We start from the raw sequence: 22,909 nt of genomic DNA on the forward strand, positions 1-22,909 counted from the left end.
ATGTTTGTAAGGGAGAAAAATTGTGTTAAAAAACTGTAATAAATATATTTTTTTAAAAAAGAAAATAACTTTCACAACACCCTGGAACAAGTAGGCTGCACCACCCAAAGTGAAGAGCACAATGAAAAATCCGAAACCAAAGAAGATGATTTGTTCATTGAACATGAAGAGAATGATAACAACTCCGAAATAAAAAGGGATGATTTGTCTATCGAGCAATACACACAATACTCCTCAGATATAGCTGAGTTATTCAGATATGCGGATCACATCATCAGCAACAAGGTTGAAAAGCTCAACACTACTCTTCTCACTGAATTCAATACCAAGGTGCCATGGCAGATCGTCGATACATTGGATGACAGCAATACCCAATTCGAAGACGACGCCACACAGAGAGCACAGAATGACTCCGTTGAGAGAGTACAGATCGACTCTACAGCGAGAACACTGCACGACTCCACACAGAGAGCGATGACAGACTCCACAGAGAGAGCGATGACAGACTCCACAGAGAGAGCAATGAAAAACTCCACAGAGAGAGCGATGAAAGACTCCACAAAGAGAGCGATACAAACCTCCGCAAAGAGAGCGATGCAAGCCTCCACAAAGAGAGCGACACAAGCCTCCACAAAGTGAGCGACGCAAGCCTCCACAAAGAGAGCGACGCAAGCCTCCACAAAGAGAGCAACGCAAGCCTCCACAAAGAGAGCGACGCAAGCCTCCACAAAGAGAGCGACGCAAGCCTCCACAAAGAGAGCGACGCAAGCCTCCACAGACAGCTCGGTGACAGACTCAAAAATGGAAGCAAGCAAACACTCTATAGCGAATGCCATGCAAGAACAAGACCATGAAGATCTATCAAGCTTATTTGAGCCACCAGAAGAAGACTATGAAAGTCTACCCAGCTCATTTAACCAACAAGAAGACACTGAATGTCAACCCACTGTATGTGAGACAAGTGACGAAGAAATCGCAATTCCTATACAGGATGTGCAGGATCACAGCGAGACTGACAGATCTCAGCTCATCTGCACAGAAGCACTCAACAATCAGAGGAGAGCTACCCATGAGTCCAGAAAGATCACGTCAAATGAAATCGTGAAGATTTTGACTCCAGAAGAGGAGCACCAAGAGTCCAGAGAGACCACGTTAATAGAAATCTTGAATATTTTGACTCCAGAAGAGGAGCACCAAGAAACCAAAGGTGATTCAAGTGAACCAGAAATAACTCCAGAAGAGGAGCACAAAGAGATCACAGATGATTCAAGTGAACCAGAAATGACTAGAAGAGGAGTACCAAGGAAGCAAAGCAGAGGAATCAAATCCATCATAATGACTGATGTCACCAACATCAATGCAACATCAGATCATTCTCACAATTCTCAAGAAGAAACGCTCAATGTAACAGATACCACAAAGGACACTGACACCAATAACTGTGACAATGACTCACATCATCCAAACGGAACACTCATTGAGCGCAACAGCAACAACGAAAACAATATGCAGCGCAACAAGAGCAACAACAACAACACGAAGCGCTGCAGAAACAAGAACAACAACAGCAACATCAAGAACAACGACAGCAACATCAAAAAATATAAGCACAACAACAAAAGCTACAAGAGCACCAACAAACACAACAAGAAGCATAACAAAAACAGAAACAACAAGCATGACGAAAACAACAAGAACGACAACAACAAGAACGACAACAAAAATGACCAAGACAGAAACGACAACAATGAAACAACGACCTGTACAACATGGTACAACTCTGCACGTGAAGGACAATGCAAAACAATGGCAAGAGTACAAACACGCCATGGCATGGCAACAAATCTCACAAATTCACAATTGCTCCACAACAAACAAGCAAACCAGCTGTCAAGAAAGATGACATTCAGAATCAATACCACAAACACAAGGAAAACTCCAGGTCAAACAACAAAGATGCCATACAGAATCAACACTACAAACACAAACAAAGTCCAGGTTAGACAACAAAGATGTAACACAAAATCGCTACCACAAGCATAGAAAAAAAAAGCATAAATCAGACAACAAAGTGATTCGACCATTCAAATACCTCATTGATGACTTCTTGGTTATTTAAACACAGGAACACTGATGACGTTCACAAAGAAATAACAACATCAACATCACCACTTCAACAACAGAAGATGAAAGCAACTCGACCGAACAAACTCATAAAGTATGGACTCCCAAAATGTTTTTTTTAATTAAGACTGGACTCATAAATATTAATTGGCTTTGTATAATCGTCAAGATCATCACAACTTGTACATAACGTCATTTGTCTACCGATTTTACGCAAGCAAAAAACAAAAACTTAAGAGACTAAATGTATTAACATTTGACGGACTAACTCATTGATTTTCTGTAATGCATTTGCAAACTGCATCCATTATGTTTTGTTCAATTTTCTTTACAACTTACAGAAAATATGTAACACGAAAAAAAGGGGGATGCGGTGATCTCTATGTGTGCATGTACACAAGAGGTTAATGTGTCATCAGTAGCACCACATGATCACTAGAGGGCCGGACCAATAGGGGTAGAAAAGGTAACCACATTGGGTCTCTCTCTCTCTCTTGGGTGCACTGTGATCAAATCAACAGCAGACTAGTTTAGATGGCCAGTGGAGTTACGTATAGTTACCATGGTTAGATATTGTTAACCTTATCACTAGAATCAAAGTTAAAGTAAAGAACTCATGTAAATATTGTTGTAGTGACTCAATAAACCTTTTGTTACTACTTGAAGAGTTCAAATCTTCTTCATTGGGATTCAAAATACCTCATCATTAAACAAGGATTGAGTAGCACATGTTACCTACCACACAGGTAACAAAACACAGGTTAGGTGGATTGGCCACGCGAAATTGCCTTTAGTGTCCAAAAAGGTTTGGAGGGGTTATTGGGTTAGGGGGATAGGGTAGAAGTGAGGGCTTAAATGGGTCGGTGCAGACTCGATGGGACGAATAGCCTCCTTCTGCACTATATGTTCTATGTGCCTGACACTGTGTCGCCACTCACCCCCTCTGGGGGACTCCCGGAATCTGGCACATCTTAATTGAATGTTCTTTTGATTTTCTGCCTCCATAGATAGTTCAGGCAGTGTCCTATTAGGCCCCCCTCCACCAACACCCCGACTCCCTCCCTCCCACCACCCTCCTTTCCCCTCTCTCCCCGCCACCTCCCTTCCTTTCCCTTTTGGTACAGATGCGAGTGTATCTGTTCTCTCCAGCGCAAAGTTTAGTCCTTGTACCATTTTTTTGTAGAAATGTATTGTGAACTGTTTTAATAATCAGAGTATCCACCCCCCTTCCCCATACATTGGTACTGAGGGGAGGGTACCCTGTTTCTCCAACACAAAATTAGTGTTTGTACCGTTTGGCCTTGTATATATTTTTACTTTGACCTCCCCAGCACATCCTTTTGGGTTGTCGGGATGAGATCCACACAGACACGGGGTGAATGTGCAAATCCACACGGACAGTGCTCAGGGGCCGGGTTTGAACCCGGGTCCTCGGCGCCATGAGGCAGCACTGCTAACCGCTGTGCCACCGTGCTGCCCAGAGATGAGCAATTTTAGAGCTATAGTTTATTTGAGGATTATTAGAAGATGCAGTGGAGAAGTAAACATTCAGCCAATATAATCTCTTCAAATCAGGATATCCTGCTGTATTTTTAGTAAATCACAAGTTATTTCTTTCTTATGTGTTACTGACCACGTGACCAGCTGACAAAAACAGTGCAAGACAACCAATCTTTAAATAAATGCTCTTGTCAGTGGCACTGTGCAATTAATTGGAACAATGCAATGTTGTGTCACGGGGGGGGGGGGGCAAGGTATGGATCCCGCAGTATTTCATGATGATGGTGGTGCTGTCAGTGTATGGTAATTATGAGTAGAGATTGGGTACTTTCCCCAAGGGGACTGAGAAAATGAGGGCCAGCTACCCGAGTGTGCACATACGCCTGCCAGGCTTTAGCTCAGAAACTAATTCAGTTCGGACTGAGAGCATTGCACTTTCTTTGTGATTTTTATAAATGCAATTTTTGTCTTGTTTCTTCTGGAAAGCTAATTAAGATGTCATAAATCTTATGTGCTAAACTCATCACATTCTATTTTTCTGTTTCTGATGCTACAGGTGTTATTTGTTGACACATCTGCTAGTATATTAGGTATATATTCAATTCTAGCCTTTTCATGTTTGGTGACGCTTTTATAAAAGAAATATCAGCCACTGATTCCAACATTGCAGCCAAAGTACAGTAATTTTTAAATTTGCAATGAATGAATTTACATAAAGGATATTGGCTCTGAGGGCACTTCAAAATAATGGGAGGTTTCTTTTCAGTTAATTAGGAAAAATTATAGATCAAAGTGTAAAATTGAAATTATGGTGCAAGATTGGTTTGAATTATAACAGATGCAGTTGTAATTACTCATAGCTCTCAGATTATATATACAGGGTTCGTTGGGGTTTCTTGTGAATGTAGTAGATCTTGGATTGGCCATTGTCTATCTGGGAAAGAACAACTTAAAACTGGTCAGGTGTACAAAGATTATTTTGTACCCTTAAGAATTATAAAATGGACACGAAGTGCGAGATTCTCCTTCGGACGACACCAGAATCGGGAAACACAATTACTGTGGTCAGCTGAAAATCATGGCCTGAGCCAGGTGCCAAATGGAATGTCATGTTCTGGCCTCTCGACAGCGGTGTGAATGCGTTCTACACCGCACGTCGACGTGGCCATGCAAATTGCAGAGTAAACACCATTAGCATATCATTAACCAGCCTGCCTCGGTATTCTCCAGGCTTCCAGTGATGCTCTGCCTCTGCCAGGAGGAATTACCAGCAGCGAGATTCACTTGTGGTATATAACATAGAGAAGCAGGTGCCGTGGCTGCTGAGGGAGATGGAGGAGGTAGGACATGTTCCCAAAAGTGCAACCGTGGACTGCAGGTGCTGCCGCTGGCTACGCGGGCTTCTGCCAGGGCTGGGGGAGTAGTGAGGGGTGACCAGGGGATGAGCCGTGCAGTCGGGGTGACCCCCACCAGACCGGGGTGTCCAGGTATGGGTTACCATTGCTGGGGCCTACAAGGCAGCCATCTTGCTGCGCAGCCCACTGAACGCCCACTGTGGCCTTCAGTTGCGAAGAGTGACACCGGCTGTATAGGTGCCCCCACTCACTCCCGGGCACCGCCCTGCTGCATCATGCAGCCCACCCAAGGAAGATGCCCATAGTAGATCCCACAGCAGCCACGGAGTGCACACTGGCATGTGTAGATCGGGCCCACAGAATTTTACAGCACAGAAAGAGGCTCTTCAGCCCATTGTGCCTGTGCCAGCCATCAAGCATCTATCTATTCTAATACCATTTTTCAGAACTTGGTGCATGCCCTTGTATGCTATGGCATTTCAAGTGCTCATCTAAATGCTTCTTCAATGTTGTGATGTTTCCAGCCTCTACCTCCCTTTCAATGAGTTCCAGGTTCCCACTACCCTCTGTGTGAAAAGGTTTTTCCACAAATCCCTTCTAAATCTCCTGCATATTATCATAAATCTATGTTCCCCGATTACTGAAATCTCAACCAAGGGGAAAAGGTACTTCCTATCTACCCTACGTATATCCTTCATAATTTTATACACTTCAATCATGTCCCCCCTCAGCATTCTCTGCTCTGAGGAATGTTATGATAGCCTGGGCAAGTATGCGGTCAATTGTAGCCCCACTCATCCCAGAGTCACAACACAAGTGAATTAACCAATCATGCTGATAAAAATACCTGATATCTTCAGCCCTCGTCTCTTCAATAATCAGTCACCAGATTTGTAAGTTTAAACACAGTTCTGTTTATTTACAAATACACCTGCTTAACGATAAGCTAATATCTGACTCTCCCTTTAATTGCCCCACCCTCTACCCATACACACACAAGACAGACAAACACTGTAGTGATCTTCCTTGCAGTTAGCAATATCTTACAGCTTTTACAGGAGAGACCCTGGCTTCACATCAGCCTGTTCTGCAGAGAGAGTTATCAGATTGTGTTTGCATCAGCCTTTTATGCAGAGATAATGATCAGATTCTGGATTCTCCTTGCATCAGCCTGTTCTGCAGATAGTTGATTCCCACAGCGAACATTTGGTGAGAATTAGCTTGTTATTTCTGGAGAAAACAGAGTGGGAAAAAATATGTATTTTCCCTTAGCTGCCAAAGCAAAACTGTTAGCTCCTTAGGTCTCTGAACCATTTCAGTGGGAACAGATCTTGAAAATTAACGTCAGATCCCATGCTGTCTCCTCTCTTGCCTCAGACAGATGCTTGGGATACATCTCACCTGGGCCTGGTGATTTATCCACTTTTAAGCCCACTAAAACCACTAATACCTCCTCCCTCTCAATGTTAATTTGTTCAGTTATATCTCAGCACCCTTCCTGCTTTCTATTCCAACATCATCCTTCTCCATAGTGAACACAGGTGCAAAATACTCATTTTAAACCTCACTTATGTCTTTTGGCTCCACACACAGGTTGCCACTTTGGTTTCTAATCAGCTTTACGATTTCCCTGTCTTTAATATAATTATAAAACACCTTGGGATTCTCCTTTATTTTCCCCGGCAGTGTTTTTTCATGCCCCTCTTTGCAGCTTGATTTCTTTTTTTTTAAGTACCCCTCTGCACGTTCTATACTCCTGTACAATATACACTGTTTTCAGCCTTCTGTAGCTGTCACAAGCCTCCCTTTTTTCATGATCCAATTCTGTATTTCTCTTGTCATCCAGGATTCTGGAAAGTAGGAACATGAATGCTTTGTACTCTCTCTATTTCCATTTTGAATGACTCCCATTGCTCTGATGCAGATTTTCCGACATGTATCTGCTCCCAGTCCACTTTGTCCAGATGTAGTCTTATCCTATTAAAATTGATCTTCCCCCAATTCAGAACCTTTATTTTCAGTCCATCTTTGTCCTTACTCATAACTACCATAAATCTGACTGAGTTATGGTCACAATCATTGAAATGTTCCCCCTCTAACACTTCTACCAGCTGCCTGACTTCATTCCCTAAAACTAAATCAAATATCACCCCCTCTTCTGTAGAACGTTAAATGTGGTGACTCAAAAAGCTCTCCTGGATGCACTTTAAGAATTCCGCCCCGATAAGCTTTCACAATCTGACTATCCCAATTAATTTGGGGAAGTTGAAATCACCTTCTATTATTACCCGATTGTTTTTACACTTCTCTGCGATTTGCCAACATATCTGCTCTTCTATTTCTCCCTGACTATTTGAAGACCTATTGTACACTCCCAGCAATGTGATTGCCCCCTTTTTGTTTTTAAGTTCTACCCATGTGGCCTGAATTGAGGAGCCTGCTAACATATCATCCCTCCTCATTGCAGTAATTGACTTTGTGATCAATACTGCGACACGAACACCTCTTTTACATTCCCCCTACCTTATTATGGGCCAGGGTTTAGAGAACACCAAAGTATATCATGGAGTTCACCTGGCCCACAATTTTTAATAGGTTTTGGTTATGGGGAGCACAAGGGCCCACTTTACAGGTGTGATGCAACAGAGAACTAAAGTGTGTTTAAACAAAATCAATGTTTATTCTATGAATCCAGAAAACATTTAAAACACAATAAATATCTTATCAACTACCAACACTGATAATCCCCACAGATACAATACTCTATTGGTAATCCTTAATCACTTTCCTAACAACATCCATAAGTCAAAAATCCTTTAAAAAAAAGACAGTCAGTGCGATTCTCCGAGTCCCGCGCCGGGGCGTAGAATCGCCGCAACCGCGCCATACTGCCCCCTACGCCGGCACGCGATTCTCCGAGGTGCGGAGAATCGGCGCCATTTGTGCCGGCGCGTTTGGCGCGGCGCCGGTCGCGAGCCACTGTACGAGGCAGGGCCGCTGATTCTCCGGCCCGGGTGGGCTGAGCGGCCACGCGGAAACGGCAGAGTCCCGCCGGCGGCGTTCACCTCTGGTCGCTGCCGGCGGGAACTCTGCGCGGGTGACGTTATTTACGCGGCGCCGGTCGAGTCATTTACACGGCGCCAAGGCCCGGTGCGCGTAAATGACGCGGCGCCGGTCCTAGCCCCCTGGGGGCGGGAGAATAGGGGGCTGGGAGCGGCCTCTGGCGCTGGAGTGAAACACTCCAGTTTTCACTCCGGCGTCGGGACTTAGTCTCCCGATGGGAGAATTGCGCCCATTATCTGTTTTGCAGACGTTTATGATTGTCTCAGCAAAGGTTATCATTACTGATACTATTTTGAATTTTTATGAGCCCTTTTATTTCACATTGGAAACAGCAAGAAAGTAATTTTATTTAATTTTTCAGGTCACAGTAGATATATTTTTGGACTAACGATTTTTGATAGTCATTTAAAAAAAATGTATTTCTAAAATTTCCCTGTTGCCATCCCTGTGCAGCTGCATGGACACATGCAGAATCACAGAATTGATTTTATCATGTCTGTCTCTGTGCTAATTCTCTAACTAGAACTGTCCATTGTAGCACCATTTTCTCTCTATAAGTATATTTTTTTCCTTTTAGAAATGCCGAATTCAGTTTTATTATAGCCTCTTCATTAATAACCATTTGAAGTAATGCATACAGGTGATTGCATACATTTCCAGAGTTCTGGCCATGCATGTATAGAATTAACTGACGTAACAGCTTAAATTTTCTCCATATCAGGAAGAGAACAGCAAAGGTGTCACATAAGTTGGATGTCTTTCACCAGTGATGCCCATGCAAGATCCTAGGCATCACATGAAGAGGCAGCATCACTAATGAGGAAATACTGCAATGGACTGGTCAGAGGTGCTTGCAGGGCATCATGACTGAGAGATGACCTGTGCTGACAGGACATGTCCTTTGCCTCCCCGACAGACACCCAGCCAGAGTAGCAGTGACATGGACAGTGTTCGGCTGAAGAAGAAGATGCGGCCAGTAAAGACGTCCTAACCAAGTACATCTAAGACCACCTTCGAGAGCCAGAATGCTGGGGTCTTGCTGCGATTTGTTCCACACAGGGCCAGATGATATAAGTCTAAGTCATTGTCAAGGTATTTTACACTGCTATCTTTGGTTCATGATACAGCCAAGATTGGCAAGTTGCAATATTAGGAGAAGACTCTGTGCGGATATCAGTATCACCAAACCCAAGTCTTCCAGCTCCTGATATATTCCTTGAGTCCCACAATGTAACTGTCACGGACTCTTACCAGGAAACGGGTACACATGTGTATGATGCGCATCATGTGGCCACAGACGATCTGAAAACTGAAGGAGTGGTGTCCCTTGTAGTTCATAAATGGCGGCCAATGCTGCCATGGGGAATGCAGAGCCATGTGGGTGCAGTCGATGACACCGTGTACCTGAGGTATGCCTGCTAAGCAGGCAAAGCCCATGCCTCTGATATCCTGGCTCACTAGTCCCAGTCCAAGTTGATGTACATGTGGGCCCTGAAACGAGCTGCTGGCATAGATGTTCAGAGCGTCAATAACCTTACCGACCATAGGCAATGGGTGACCTCCCAATCCATGTGGTGCCAACTCTCACATCACCTGGCACAGGTGGTCTGCCATCCCCCAGGACAGATGCAGTCTTCTCCGGCACTTGACATCTTACATCTGGAAGTAGGAAGTTCTCCGGCGGTATACTATCTGTGGCCCTGCTCCCAGAAGATCAAAGGGCGCTCCCTCTCCTTCTCTGCAGGGCACTGGACCTGGCCACGTGCAGCGGCACGCCGGTGTCACTGCTTCTGGTCGGTCGCAATCAAAAGAATTGCCAATTCGACTGGCTCCATGGTTCTCCAGAATCAAAATCTGAACGGAAGAGAACACCCAAGTGAACAATGAGGAGTCCTGACAATGCCCTCTTCGGGTCTGGGGCATCCACCCATGCGCATTCCCCTATGTAAGCCTCTTTCCACTAAGTCTCACACACTCCCCTGTCACACAATAGCATTTCCCCACAGTTGGCCCTCTCAACCTGAATGAAGTGCTTCGAACCTTGGGAGCCTCAGCAGGCCACATGACTCCCCCAAGAGTGAGGGCAGTTGGGCATATTCAATGGATATGCGTTCTAAACTCACGGGGAACAAGACGCTGCCACCTGACATCTGAATGGGGTTACTGATGAGTGCCTTCATTATAACGCCTTGCACTGGGGGTCACATCTAGGTTAGCTCTCTGTTTGGAAATGTGAGGCTGAACCTTGGCGTTCAATACCTGGGGTCCAGGCTTCTCAAGGCTTAACAATTCGGTGCATATCAGTGGCACATTCAGGAATTTATGACTAAATTGCCACAACTGACTCGTCAAGGAAGGGGTCAGGTAGTAAATTAGGCAACTAGCTGCCCATGTGGCAGTTGAGATGCACCTGATATGTGTGAAGACTGCTATTTACATCAACTTCATTCTTGGATGGGACCCTCAGTTCCCCCAGCTCTCAGGGTCTGCGGATTAAACGAGTCTTCCAACTTGAACGGCCAGCCACCCATACACAACCCCTGACAGCCTGGCCTCCATAACGAGTGTCCTTGAACTTCCAGGCAACTTATTCCCTCAGGCTTCAAAGTTCATTCTGACTACACTCATCTGCTTCTCAGGCGAGGGAACTGGAAAATTTGGAAACAAGAATTGCATTTCCTGATTTTCGCTGGACTTTGTGCCCTCGCTGCTGTGCTCATTGACGTCTAATGCAGACTGAAAATTGCCCCCTAAATTCTTAAAACAATGAGTGGAATTTTCTGGAAATTATGGTGGCAGAGAACATTCAATGTAGTGGGTCGGTCTTCACAGTGGAAGACACAAATAACAGGCCAGTGACTGATGGAAATGAGGCTATGACAGGTGAGGACCTTGAGAGGATTGGAATCACCAAGGAGGTAGTGATGGGCAAGCTAATGGGGCTAAAGGTAGACAAGTCTCCTGGACCTGATGTAATACATCCCAGAGTGCTAAAAGAGATGGCTAGGGAAATTGCAAATGCACTAGTGATAATTTACCAAATTTCACTAGACTCTGGGGTGGTCCTGGCGGATTGGAAATTAGCAAACGTGACACCACTGTTTAAAAAAGGAGGTAGGCAGAAAGCGGGTAATTATAGGCCAGTGAGCTTAACTTCGGTAGTAGGGAAGATGCTGGAATCTATCATCAAGGAAGAAATAGCGAGGCATCTGGATGGAAATTGTCCCATTGGACAGAGGCAGCATGGGTTCATAAAGGGCAGGTCGTGCCTAACTAATTTAGTGGAATTTTTTGAGGACAGTAACAGTGCGGTAGATAACGGGGAGCCAATGGATGTGGTTTATCTGGATTTCCAGAAAGCTTTTGACAAGGTGTCACACAAAAGGTTGCTGCAGAAGATAAAGATGCATGGCATTAAGGGGAAAGTAGTAGCATGGATAGAGGATTGGTTAATTAATAGAAAGCAAAGAGTGGGGATTAATGGGTGTTTCTCTAGTTGGCAATCAGTAGCTAGTGGTGTCCCTCAGGGATCAGTGTTGGGCCCACAACTGTTCACAATATACATAGATGATTTGGAGTTGGGGACCAAGGGTAATGTGTCCACGTTTGCAGACGACACGAAGATAAGTGGTAAAGCAAAAAGTGCAGAGGATACTGGAAGTCTGCAGAGGGATTTGGATAGGCTAAGTGAATGGGCTAGGGTCTGGCAGATGGAATACAATGTTGACAAATGTGAGGTTATCCATTTTGGTAGGAATAACAGCAAAAGGGATTATTATTTAAATGATAAAATATTAAAACATGCTGCTGTGCAGAGAGACCTGGGTGTGCTAGTGCATGAGTCGCAGAAAGTTGGTTTTCAGGTGCAACAGGTGATTAAGAAGGCAAATGGAATTTTGTCCTTCATTGCTAGAGGGATGGAGTTTAAGACTAGGGAGGTTCTGCTGCAATTGTATAAGGTGTTAGTGAGGCCACACCTGGAGTATTGTGTTCAGTTTTGGTCTCCTTACTTGAGAAAGGACGTACTGGCACTGGAGGGTGTGCAGAGGAGATTCACTAGGTTAATCCCAGAGCTGAAGGGGTTGGATTACGAGGAGAGGTTGAGTAGACTGGGACTGTACTCGTTGGAATTTAGAAGGATGAGGGGGGATCTTATAGAAACATATAAGATTATGAAGGGAATAGATAGGATAGATGCGGGCAGGTTGTTTCCACTGGCGGGTGAAAGCAGAACTAGGGGGCATAGCCTCAAAATAAGGGGAAGTAGATTTAGGACTGAGTTTAGGAGGAACTTCTTCACCCAAAGGGTTGTGAATCTATGGAATTCCTTGCCCAGTGAAGAAGTAGAGGCTCCTTCATTCCATGTTTTTAAGATAAAGATAGATAGTTTTTCGAAGAATAAAGGGATTAAGGGTTATGGTGTTCGGGCCGGAAAGTGGAGCTGAGTCCACAAAAGATCAGCCATGATCTCATTGAATGGTGGAGCAGGCTCGAGGGGCCAGGTGGCCTACTCCTGCTCCTAGTTCTTATGTTCTTATGTAAGACAAAGATCTGGGGCGGGATTCTCCGCAATCGGTGTGATGTCCGCCGACCGGCGGCAAAAACGGCGCGAATCAGTCCAGCATCGCGCCGCCCCAAAGGTGCGGAATTCTCTGCATCTTGAGGGGCCGAGTCCTCACCTTGAGGGACTAGGCCCGCGCCGGACTGATTTTGCCCCGCCGGCTGGTGGGAAAGGCCTTTTGCGCCTCGCCAGCTGCCGCGGAAATGACTTTGCCGTGCGATGCATGCGCGGGAGCGTCAGCGGCTGCTCACGGCATCCCCGTGCATGCGCAGTAAAGGGGGTCTCTTCTGCCTCCGCCATAGTGAAGACCAAGGCAAAGCGGAAGGAAAAGAGTGCCCCCACGGCACAGGCCCGCCCGCGGATCGGTGGGCCCCGATCGCGGGCCAGGCCACCGTGGGGGCACCCCCCCGGGCCAGATCGCCCTGTGCCCCTCCCCAGGACCCTGGAGCCCACCCGCGCCGCCTTGTCCCGCCGTTCGAAAGGTGGTTCAATCCACGCCGGCTGGCGTGGGTTGACAGCGGCGGGTCTTCGGCCCATCGCGGACAGGAGAATCGTCGGGGGTGGGCCCGCCGACCGGCGCGGCGCGATTCCCGCTCACGCCATGTCCCGAATTCTCTGCCACCGGAGATTCGTCGGGGGCGGGATTCACGCTGGCCCCCAGCGATTCTCCGACCCGGTGGGGGGTCGGAGAATCGCGCCCCTGTTTCCCGACGGCGGTGTTAACATTTTGAATTTTGATCCACAGATTTTTCCGACAGGTGAAAGGCAGGTTGAGCTTCCCAATGAACATTGTTAGGAATCCTATTTGCGTACATTGGCATGCCATGGATATTTATTAAAAAGCCACCTCGGCAGAATTAAACTCCACATCCAAATTAGGTTCCCTGTCAGCAAGAATTTAGAAAATTCCGTTTTATAACGGAATTCCGTCTCTGTGGCGTAGAACCAGGTGAGCTTCACTGCTTCCATGTTTTTGAGGTCCATAGATGTTGGGTGCGATCTACCGGCAGCGTCCTGCCAGAATTGCAAGAGGCCACTTCCGGGATTCCTGATGGTCGTTACGCCACGTGATATCCAACGGGTCCTCGCGAGACCTTGCAACCTGGATCCTGCCCGCATGCATAGTTAAGTGCCCACGCAGCATGTGGCACAGTGGTTAGCACTGGGACTGCGGCGCTGAGGACTCAGGTTCGAATCCCGGCCCTGGGTCACTGCCCGTGTGGGGTTTGCACATTCTCCCCGTGTCTGTGTGAGTTTCACCCCCACAACCCAAAGATGGGCAGGTTAGGTGGATTGGCCACACTAAATAGCCTCTTATTGGAGAAAAAATAATTGGGTACTCCAAATTTGAAAAAAAACTCTGTTGATTACGGATCTTACCGGCACCAGGGATCTACCAGCCTCGCCGATGAGACCCCAGCCTGACGTCGTTTAACACTGGTCCCACAAACGGGGACCAGGTGAAATGGCACTAGGGGTGGGGAGGGTCTCCCAGGTGATCGGAAACCCCCGGGTGGTTGACCTTTGGGCAAGGTGGCACCCTGGCACTGCTGATGCCACCTGGACACCATGGTACTGCCAGCTAGGCACCCTGGCAGTGTCACCTGAGCACCTTGGCAGCGCCACTTAGGTGCCAGCCTGGCACTACCAAGGTGCCCATGTGACACTGTGGCATTCTGCCTGCGCTGGGGTTCGGGCCCTGGGGTTGAGGTGGTCTGCAGAGGGGCTCAGAGACCACCAAACAGGTGATTTGGGCCGTGGGGGGGGCGGAGCTGCTCAGTGCAGGAAATGCAACTGAGTGCAGCCTTTGCTGAGGCCCGAAAAAATAATAGAGTTCTATTCGATAGCGGGGCCGTCCCCACCACTACAGGCGCCGGGATTGGCCCTGCGAATCCTGCCCAAAATGGGACTTGATTTTTCGTTAGACTGCGCCCATTGCTTTTGTTTTTTGGGGACCTCACAGAACTTCACTCATGTTGAATGCCATTAGCAAACGCCCAGTTGGCTGGACGGCTGGTTCGTGATGCACAGTGAAACCCACAGCATGGGTTCAATTCCCATACCAGCTGAGGTTATTCATGAAGGCTCCACCTTCTCAACCTTGCTCCTTGCATGGGCGGCAGGGTGGCGCAGTGGTTAACACTGCTGCCTCATGGCGCCGAGGACCCAGGTTCGATCCCAGCCCCGGGTCACTGTTCATGTGGAGTTTGCACATTCTCCCCGTGCCTGCTTGGTCTCACCCGACAACCCAAAGATGTGCAGCGTAGGTGGATTGGCCACACTAAACTGACCCTTAATTGGAATTTTGTTTTTAATAAACTCACCACCAATCAGCTGTCAAAGAGGAAAGCAGCCTCTGGTCCACTGGGGCTGTGGCAACATTTATTTATATCAACACACATATATTAGTGTATAGCAGTGTCTTCAAACACTAAATAAGTCCTGTCAGAGCTATGTAAAAGGAGGGACTTTTTTCTGGTGGAAGGTGCCAGGATGTCATAATCAACTGATGTGTGATCCAGTCTGTGACATACTGGTTCCAGGATTTGAATGTATTCCAGTGCTGGGAGATAATACTGATACATATCTGTTCTATACATTTCTTTGCAAGTAAAAGCATGATCGCTGTGGAGGAGAGCAGCATTGTCAACCCGTCACTGCATCACTTTCATGCTTTGGATGACATCACAGCATTTCAACATCAAAATTTAAACACAAATATTTTTACATTTGCCTAAATAAATGTGGAAACGTTCCATGGTTTTGTAAAACGAGTATAATCAGAAATCAATGCAAGGGTACAGAATACCATAAATGGAATCAATGTGATATAAAAGGTATGTGTTCTGAAAGCTCTTAATTCACTCACTCCTGAAAAGTTGACAAGGAGTTCTGTTAAGTAAGAAGCCCTGTACACTGGAGTTGCCTGTACACTGGAGTTGCCTGTACTCTGGAGTTGCTTGTACACTGGAGTTGCCTGTACACTGGAGTTACCCTGTGCACTGACAGTGAAGTTCAGTGATATTGTTTGAGGAACTGCTTCCTGCTTTCTTTTTGCATTTTTCTCTTTAAGCTGATTGGATCACGAGTCTGATCCAAGCTATATGATCATGCTTGATGTACTGTGTAATATATTAAAGCTATTGTTTCCCCTCCCCACGATGGGGCAGCCTCTACCCCAAACTCCAAAGTCAGCCCCCCGCGTAGTTGAGGGGGGTTCCAGCCACCACATGTCACAAAGTTCCAGTCATGTTGTGGACCAGCGTGTTGCTGGTGTTGCAGAAAACCCAGAGTGGGGGTAAGATTCTGGTCAGACCTTCATCCCATTAGCGAGACGAAAGTCAGTTTCTTTTTTTAAAAAATATTTTTAAAAATATATATTGAAGTATTTGCAAAATTTTTATAACAATAACGAACAAAATAATAACATAAACATCAACATGGTAAGCTAGGCAATTCCCACCCAACCCCTTCTGTACATCCCTTAACCATATTGCACCTACCTGCCCGCGCCCCCCCCCCCCCCTTCAGAATGCTGCTTCTGCTGACATTTTAATTTTCCCCGAGAAAGTCGACGAACGGCTGCCACCTCCGAGAGAACCCTAGCATTGACCCCCTCAAGGCAAACTTTATTTTCTCCAGTTTGGGAAACCCAGCCATGTCACTGACCCAAGTCTCCACACTTGGGGACTTTGTGTCCTTCCACATTAACAGGATCCATCTCCGGGCAACCAGGAAGGCAAAGGCCAAAACTTCGGCCTCTTTCACACCCTGAACTCCCGAGTCTTCTGACACTCCAAAGATCGCCATCTCTGGACTCGGCACCACCCGCGTACCTAGCCCCTTGGACATTGCCTTGGCAAACCCCTGCCAGAATTCTCCAAGCTTCGGGCATGCCCAAAACATGTGGACATGGTTTGCTGGGCTTCCCGCACACCTCGCACATCTATCTTCGACCCCTAAAAACTTGCTCATCCTCGCCGCCGTCCTGTGTGACCGGTGTACCACTTTAAACTGTATTAGACTGAGCCTGGTACATGATGAGGAGGAATTAACAGTGCTAAGGGCGTCCGCCCACAGACCTGCCTCTAACTCCCCACCTAGCTCCTCCTCCCACTTGCCCTTCAGTTCCTCCACCGAGATCTCCTCCACCTCCAACAACTCCTGATAGATATCCAACACTTTCCCCTTCCCTACCCAGGTACAGGACACTACTCTGTCCTGTATCCCCCGTGACGGCAACAGCGGGAAAGCCAATACCTGTTTCCTCAGAAAGTCCCGCACCGGCAGATACCTGAAACCATTCCCCGGCGGCAACTTGAACTTGTCCTCCAGCGCCTTCAGACTGGGAAAACTCCCGTCTATGAATAGATCTCCCATCCATCTAATTCCTGCTCTCTGCCAGCACCGGAACCCTCCATCATTCCTGCCCAGTGCGAATCTGTGGTTATTGCAAATCGTGGTCCAGACTGACGCACCCTCCACCCTCTTATACCTCCTCCATTGCCCCCAGATCCTCAATGCCGCCACCACCACCGGGCTAATGGAATAACGGGCCAGCGAGAACGGCAGAGGTGCCGTGACCAGTGCTCCCAAACTGGTGCCTTTGCATGACGCCGCCTCCATCCGCTCCCATGTCGACCCATCCCCCACCACTCACTTCCTAATCATCGCTATATTCGCCGCCCAGTAGTAGTTGCAGAGGTTCGGCAATGCCAACCCACCCTCCCCCCGACTGCGCTCCAACAACATTTTCTTCACACACGGGGTTTTATTCGCCCATACAAAGCCCGAAATAATCTTGTTTACCCGCTTGAAAAAAGCCTTAGGGATAAAGATGCGGAGGCACTGGAAGACAAACAAAAGTCTGCAGAGGACCGTCATTTTCACGGTCTGTCGAAAGTCAGTTTCATGCCTCCAGTGGTTTACTGTTGCACCCTGGCAGGCGCCAGCGGAAGATCCTGCGGGAAATTCATGCCGGTGGAAAACCAATTCTTGGACTCCCACTGAATTCTACCCCTCTCCTGCCTGCTTTGAACCCGCTGCCGAGGGCATGGGAGAACTCCGCCCATTAATAAACCAGTTAGATTTTTCACAGCTTTCATGGTCATTCCACAAATTACAAGATTTATTATTTGAATTCATGTATTGAATTCAGTTTCACCACTCTTCATCTGAGCAGATCTGAGTTGGCTATCTTTATGAGCTATTGTAATTTGAAATGTTCACTAATTTACTCAAATTATGGATTCTGAGTTTGTCCACAACTGACTTCAGACTAATAACTATATACCTCTTGAACATAAAAAAATAGAAGGATTTAGCCTGCTGCACTATTCAATAACATTCAATAAGGGGCGGAAAGATGGCAGCAGTGAACCCCGCCCACCCCTCCACAGTGTTAGCTGGTAGCTGCCTTGCAGCAGATGTAATATTGCCTGGAATAAACATTTTAGCTCTGTTATTTTTACAGGGCCACATTTTTGTTCAAGGCACCTTGCCTAATAGGAACAGTCACCACAACACAGTAAAATATCGACAGCATTCATGAAGATGTGTTTCTGGAGTTGATGAGTGAAAGTGCAATTTTCTGGGTTGCATGTTTTGATCCTTTTTCTTTCCCAATTATACTGAAACGGTAATAACCGTTACTCAAAGTCACAGTGCCTCTTTTGGCCCAGACTGTGTTTAGAATAAAGTTTGTTTGGATCACATTCCTCTTCACTGGAGTCATCACACGTACTTGTGATGCTGCCATTTATCAATTTTCAGAGTGGAATAGAAAAATACCTCCGTGGGATCTCTCACCAGTCAAAGATGTGTGTAATGTGTCAGTTTATCGTTTGTTGCCTGAGACTAAGATAATGCAGCCCCGATTTTCAACTCCTTACCTACTCTGAGCATGGCACAAATGATCAGACAGAGTAGAATGGCAGTTCTGACAAGTCTGTTGGAGATAGTGCAAGTGTTAAAATATATAGAACAACCATTCAGCTGGGATTTGATACTAATGCAAGAGGCATACATATTGTTGAAACCTGATATCATGCACACACATGACATCTGTGTGGTTCACTGTGATTATCGACGCATTGTATCATTGCATACTTTATTCTGTGCTGGAGCTACTGCCACAGCCTGTTAGGAAAATGCCAAAATGAGCTGGTCCAGCTCGAGTCCACCAGTATTTTGAGAACAGAAGTGAAACACTGTAGTATTATATCAAAGGTCAAGGCTGTCCGTTGCTAACATCCAGGTGTGATGAATGTGATATTGTGATGCCAAGCCATCTGGAAGAAAACCATTGAGAACGCATATGTGCATTACACTGGCCTATATCTTGTGGTAGAAATTACAGTGAAACTGCCAGTGTTCACCATTGTTACACCTCTGGAACTGGCAGCAACTTCTGGAATCTGTGCGTGAGCAATTAAATGCAAAAATCCAGTTGTCCTCAGCAACTCTCTTCTGTGTCACAGGGCACGGTCCCCCAGACTGAGCTGACAAAAACTTTTCCTGTTACACTCGCATTGAAAAGGTTAGTGAGGTGTAACTGCGTTTTAACACCATATAAAGTTCAGAATAACTGCTAAACATGTCACTGAAACAAACTATTTAGGAAGGTGAAATTTCTCCGGATTGTAATGTTATAAATCATGAACGTGATTCAGCAGACTGTAGAAGTCCGTTGAACGACGCGTTTAGCGTGATGTTTCCCGACGGCTGCAGTGCCGAGAAACATCCCGCTATCCATCGGAACTTTACTGTTTCTTTTGGCCTCAGCCAAAAGTTCTTCCCCACCGAGGCCGCACTTAGAGGGACCCTGAAGCTCGCCAGCAGAAAAAGGCTCCTCGCAGATCGAGGTGACATTTTGTCTGGCAGCCATGATCTTCCCTCCCCCTGTCAGAAGCCACCACAGGTTTTTGGTCCCCTCTTCCCACAACCTTGGAGAGGCTCCCGGGAACTGCACCTCACCCCCTCCTGTATTTGGAAGGCCAACCCCTGAACCCGGACCCTGGCAGTGCCACCCTGGCACTTGAGCACCCTTTCATTGCCAGCCTGGAAACCTGCCAGTGCCCCTGGCACTCTGGCTGTGCCACCCTGGATCGCTGACAGTGCCAGGGTGCCACTGCCAAGGTGCCCAGGTAAAACTACCAGGGTGTCAATCTTGGCAATGCCAAGTTGCCCAAGTTTCAGGAGGTGTTTCAGGGTCCCACCCCGTCTTATCCTGGACCATCCGGGGGTCTCCAAAGACCTGGGAGAACCCCCAGGTGCCATTAGACTGGGTCACCTTTGTGTGGATCAGTACAAATCGGTGCCCTGGTGAGGTCTCCCAGGAGCAACTGGTGAGCCCCAGGCTCTGAGTGAATCCAGCGACCAGGTATTTAAATAAGCAATTATGCTCATTTAAATGTTCAGATCTAGATTTCGCCCAGCGAGGGCAAGATCCAGATTGCGCCGGGCGGAGCATGTTGAGTGACTCATGCGAAGTTTTGTGATGTGCCATCAATGAACACAAGACGAGTAGTGAACAAAACTGGGGCTTTAATAAGCTAAACAGAAAGCCTACTGGCCTCTGATCCCGAACTGGGGCAGGGCCGGAGCACAGCCACCTTTATACTGAGCCCGAGGTGAGGTGGAGCCATCAGGCAGTGGTTTACCACACTACATGTAGTACAGTAATGGTTTACCACAATACATGTAGTACAGTAACAGTTTACCACAATACATATAATATACTAACAGTGGTTCACCACATTCACCCCCTGTTAAAAAAGAGTCCAGCGGGGGTGAAGTGGACTTAAAGGTCAAGTCTGGAGGGGGCCTTGACCTTCCGCTGTGATTGCCTCAGTCCCGGCTGTGGTGTGGGTACTGGTGTCGAGACCTGCGCGTCCGGGAGCGTGTTGTCTTCTTCTCCAACCAGTAGTTGCGTTGGTGGAGGGGGGTGCGGTGTAGGGGCGGGGGTGGTGGTGATGGTCGCCGGTGGGCCTGCGGGTACCAAATCTCGAAGTAGCCGGGTAGTGGTGGAGGGAGAGGGTGTAGTGTCGGGGGTGGTGGTGATGGTCGCTGGGGAACCTGCAGGTGACAAATCCCGGAGGGAGACTTTGTCCTGCCGACTCCTCGCATGCTTCCGGAGGAGGACGGGCCCTGGGACTGTCAGCCAGGACGGGAGCGAGACCCCGGCGGTGGACTTCCTAGGGAAGGCAAACATACGTTCATGGAGGGTCTCATTGGTGGCAGTGCACAGGAGCGTTCGGATGGAGTGGAGTAGATCGGGAAGGACCTCCTGCCAGCTGGAGACTGGGAGACCTCTATACCGCAGGGCCAGAAGGACGACCTTCCAGACCATCGCGTTCTCCCTCTCTACCTGTCCGTTTCCGCAGTGGTTGTAGCTGGTCGTCCTGCTTGAGGCGATGCCCTTGCTAAGCAGGAACTGACGCAACTCGTCACTCATGAAGGAGGAACCTCGATCGCTGTGGATGTAGATGGGGAAACCGAACAAGGTGAAGAGGCTGTGCAGGGCCTTGATGACGATGGCAGAGGTCATATCAGGGCACGGGATGGCAAAGGGGAATCGTGAGTACGCATCCACAACATTGAGGAAGTACACGTTACGGTCAGTGGATGGGAGGGGCCCTTTGAAGTCGATGCTGAGGTGCTCAAAGGGGCGAGAGGCCTTTACCAGGTGTGCTCTGTCTGGCCGATAGAAGTGCGGTTTGCACTCTGCGCAGACCTGGCTGTCCCTGGTCAAGGTCCTGACCTCCTCGATGGAGTAAGGCAGGTTGCGAGCCTTGACAAAATGAAAAAAACAGGTGACCCCCAGGTGACAGAGGTCATTGTGGAGGGCCCGGAGACGGTCTACTTGTGCACTGGCACATGTACCGCGGGATAGGGCATCTGGGGGCTCATTGAGCTTCCCAGGTCAGTACAAAATATCGTAGTTATAGATGGAGAGTTCGATCCTCCACCTCAGAATCTTGTCGTTCTTGATTTTGCCCTGCTGTGTATTGTTAAACATGAAGGCAACTGGCCGTTGGTCAGTGAGGAGAGTGAATCGCCTGCCCGCCAGGTAATACCTCCAATGTCGCACAGCTTCTACAATGGCTTGGGCTTCCTTTTCGACGGAGGAGTGTCGAACTTCGGAGGCATGGAGGGTTCGGCTTTAAGAAGCTAAACAGAAAGCCTCCTGGCCTCTGATCACGAACTGGGGTAGGGCCGGAGCACAGCCACCTTTATACCGAGCCCGAGGTGAGGTGGAGCCATCAGGCAGTGGTTTACCACAATACATGTAGTACAGTAACAGTTTATCACAATACATATAATATACTAACAGTGGTTTACCACGTTTTGCACCTGGTATGGAGCCCAATTTGGGGCTGTGTGCAATTCACCTGTTACGCCTGGATCCACACCCAGCACAACAGGGTCACTGAATCGTGCCGTACATATTTAAAACATTTTCAGAAATGTGTTTGTAACATTTCAGCTTCTCCCTTAATCCGTATCAAGCATTAATTTGCCTATTATAAAAATGTAATTCAAGGTGAAAAATTCAGTGCAGTTTACTTCCTGGTCTGTGGGTAAGAATTCTTCAAGATGATAGACTGCTTCTCCTACTTGATGACATCATCATTGCTGGACACCTGGAGATCCTCTCAATTTAGCGTCAGATTCAAACTATTGCTAGGAAAATTAAATTCATGGCACAAGGATTGCTAGATCTTTGTAGGCAGCTTTGTTCAAGGTCAGTGGTAAGCACAGCAGCTTTCTATTAATTTGAGGCCATAACCTGACATAGAATTTATAGGAAAGAAACAGGCCATTAGACCTATCTGACATATGCTAGTGTTAATGTTCTGCGTTAGCCTTATGCCATCTATCTACATCTAACCCTTTCAGTTTTAATATGTTAAATATTATTTAAGAAGCATATCCAAAAATTGAAATCCAGACAATTAAAAAGCTTTTGAATAAATTAATTTGTACAGAATGTACCTATATACATAGCTAATGCTTGAAAGAAAAGTGGGAACTCCATTGATGCCAACTTTCAAACATGGTTTGATGATTCATTTTATTTCAATCACATTATTCACTCATCCAAAAATCAGATTTTGCAGGCATAAAAACAGCACTGTGTTCTTTAAAATTGGCAGCTGTGGTTTGTTATACCTTAATTGATTCTCAGGATCCTTCACGCATTGTCTTGGATAGAACTTCTGAAGGAAAGAACATTTAACATTGAAACAATGTTATGTCCTAGAACAGGGTGTCGTGTAGCATTTGTGAATGTTTCATATTAAAG

General features: G+C 47.0%; 1 protein-coding gene across 4 annotated transcripts in view; it reads left to right on the forward strand.

Annotated features, from left to right (window-relative positions):
- The window catches only part of pde4d (phosphodiesterase 4D, cAMP-specific), a 1,019,730-nt gene that overhangs the window by 701,862 nt on the left and 294,959 nt on the right, over nt 1-22,909 (forward strand). Inside the window, exon 1 of one of the 4 annotated variants that reach the window (XM_072496987.1) lies at nt 15,374-15,440. The exons of the other annotated variants lie outside the window; for them this stretch is intronic. The gene's annotated coding sequence lies outside the window, so the exon portion shown is untranslated. Of the gene's footprint in view, nt 1-15,373; nt 15,441-22,909 lie in introns of those variants that run through there. 4 annotated transcript variants of the gene reach the window in all.

Source organism: Scyliorhinus torazame, chromosome 3, assembly GCF_047496885.1.
Source record: "Scyliorhinus torazame isolate Kashiwa2021f chromosome 3, sScyTor2.1, whole genome shotgun sequence".
Classification (NCBI taxonomy): domain Eukaryota; kingdom Metazoa; phylum Chordata; class Chondrichthyes; order Carcharhiniformes; family Scyliorhinidae; genus Scyliorhinus; species Scyliorhinus torazame.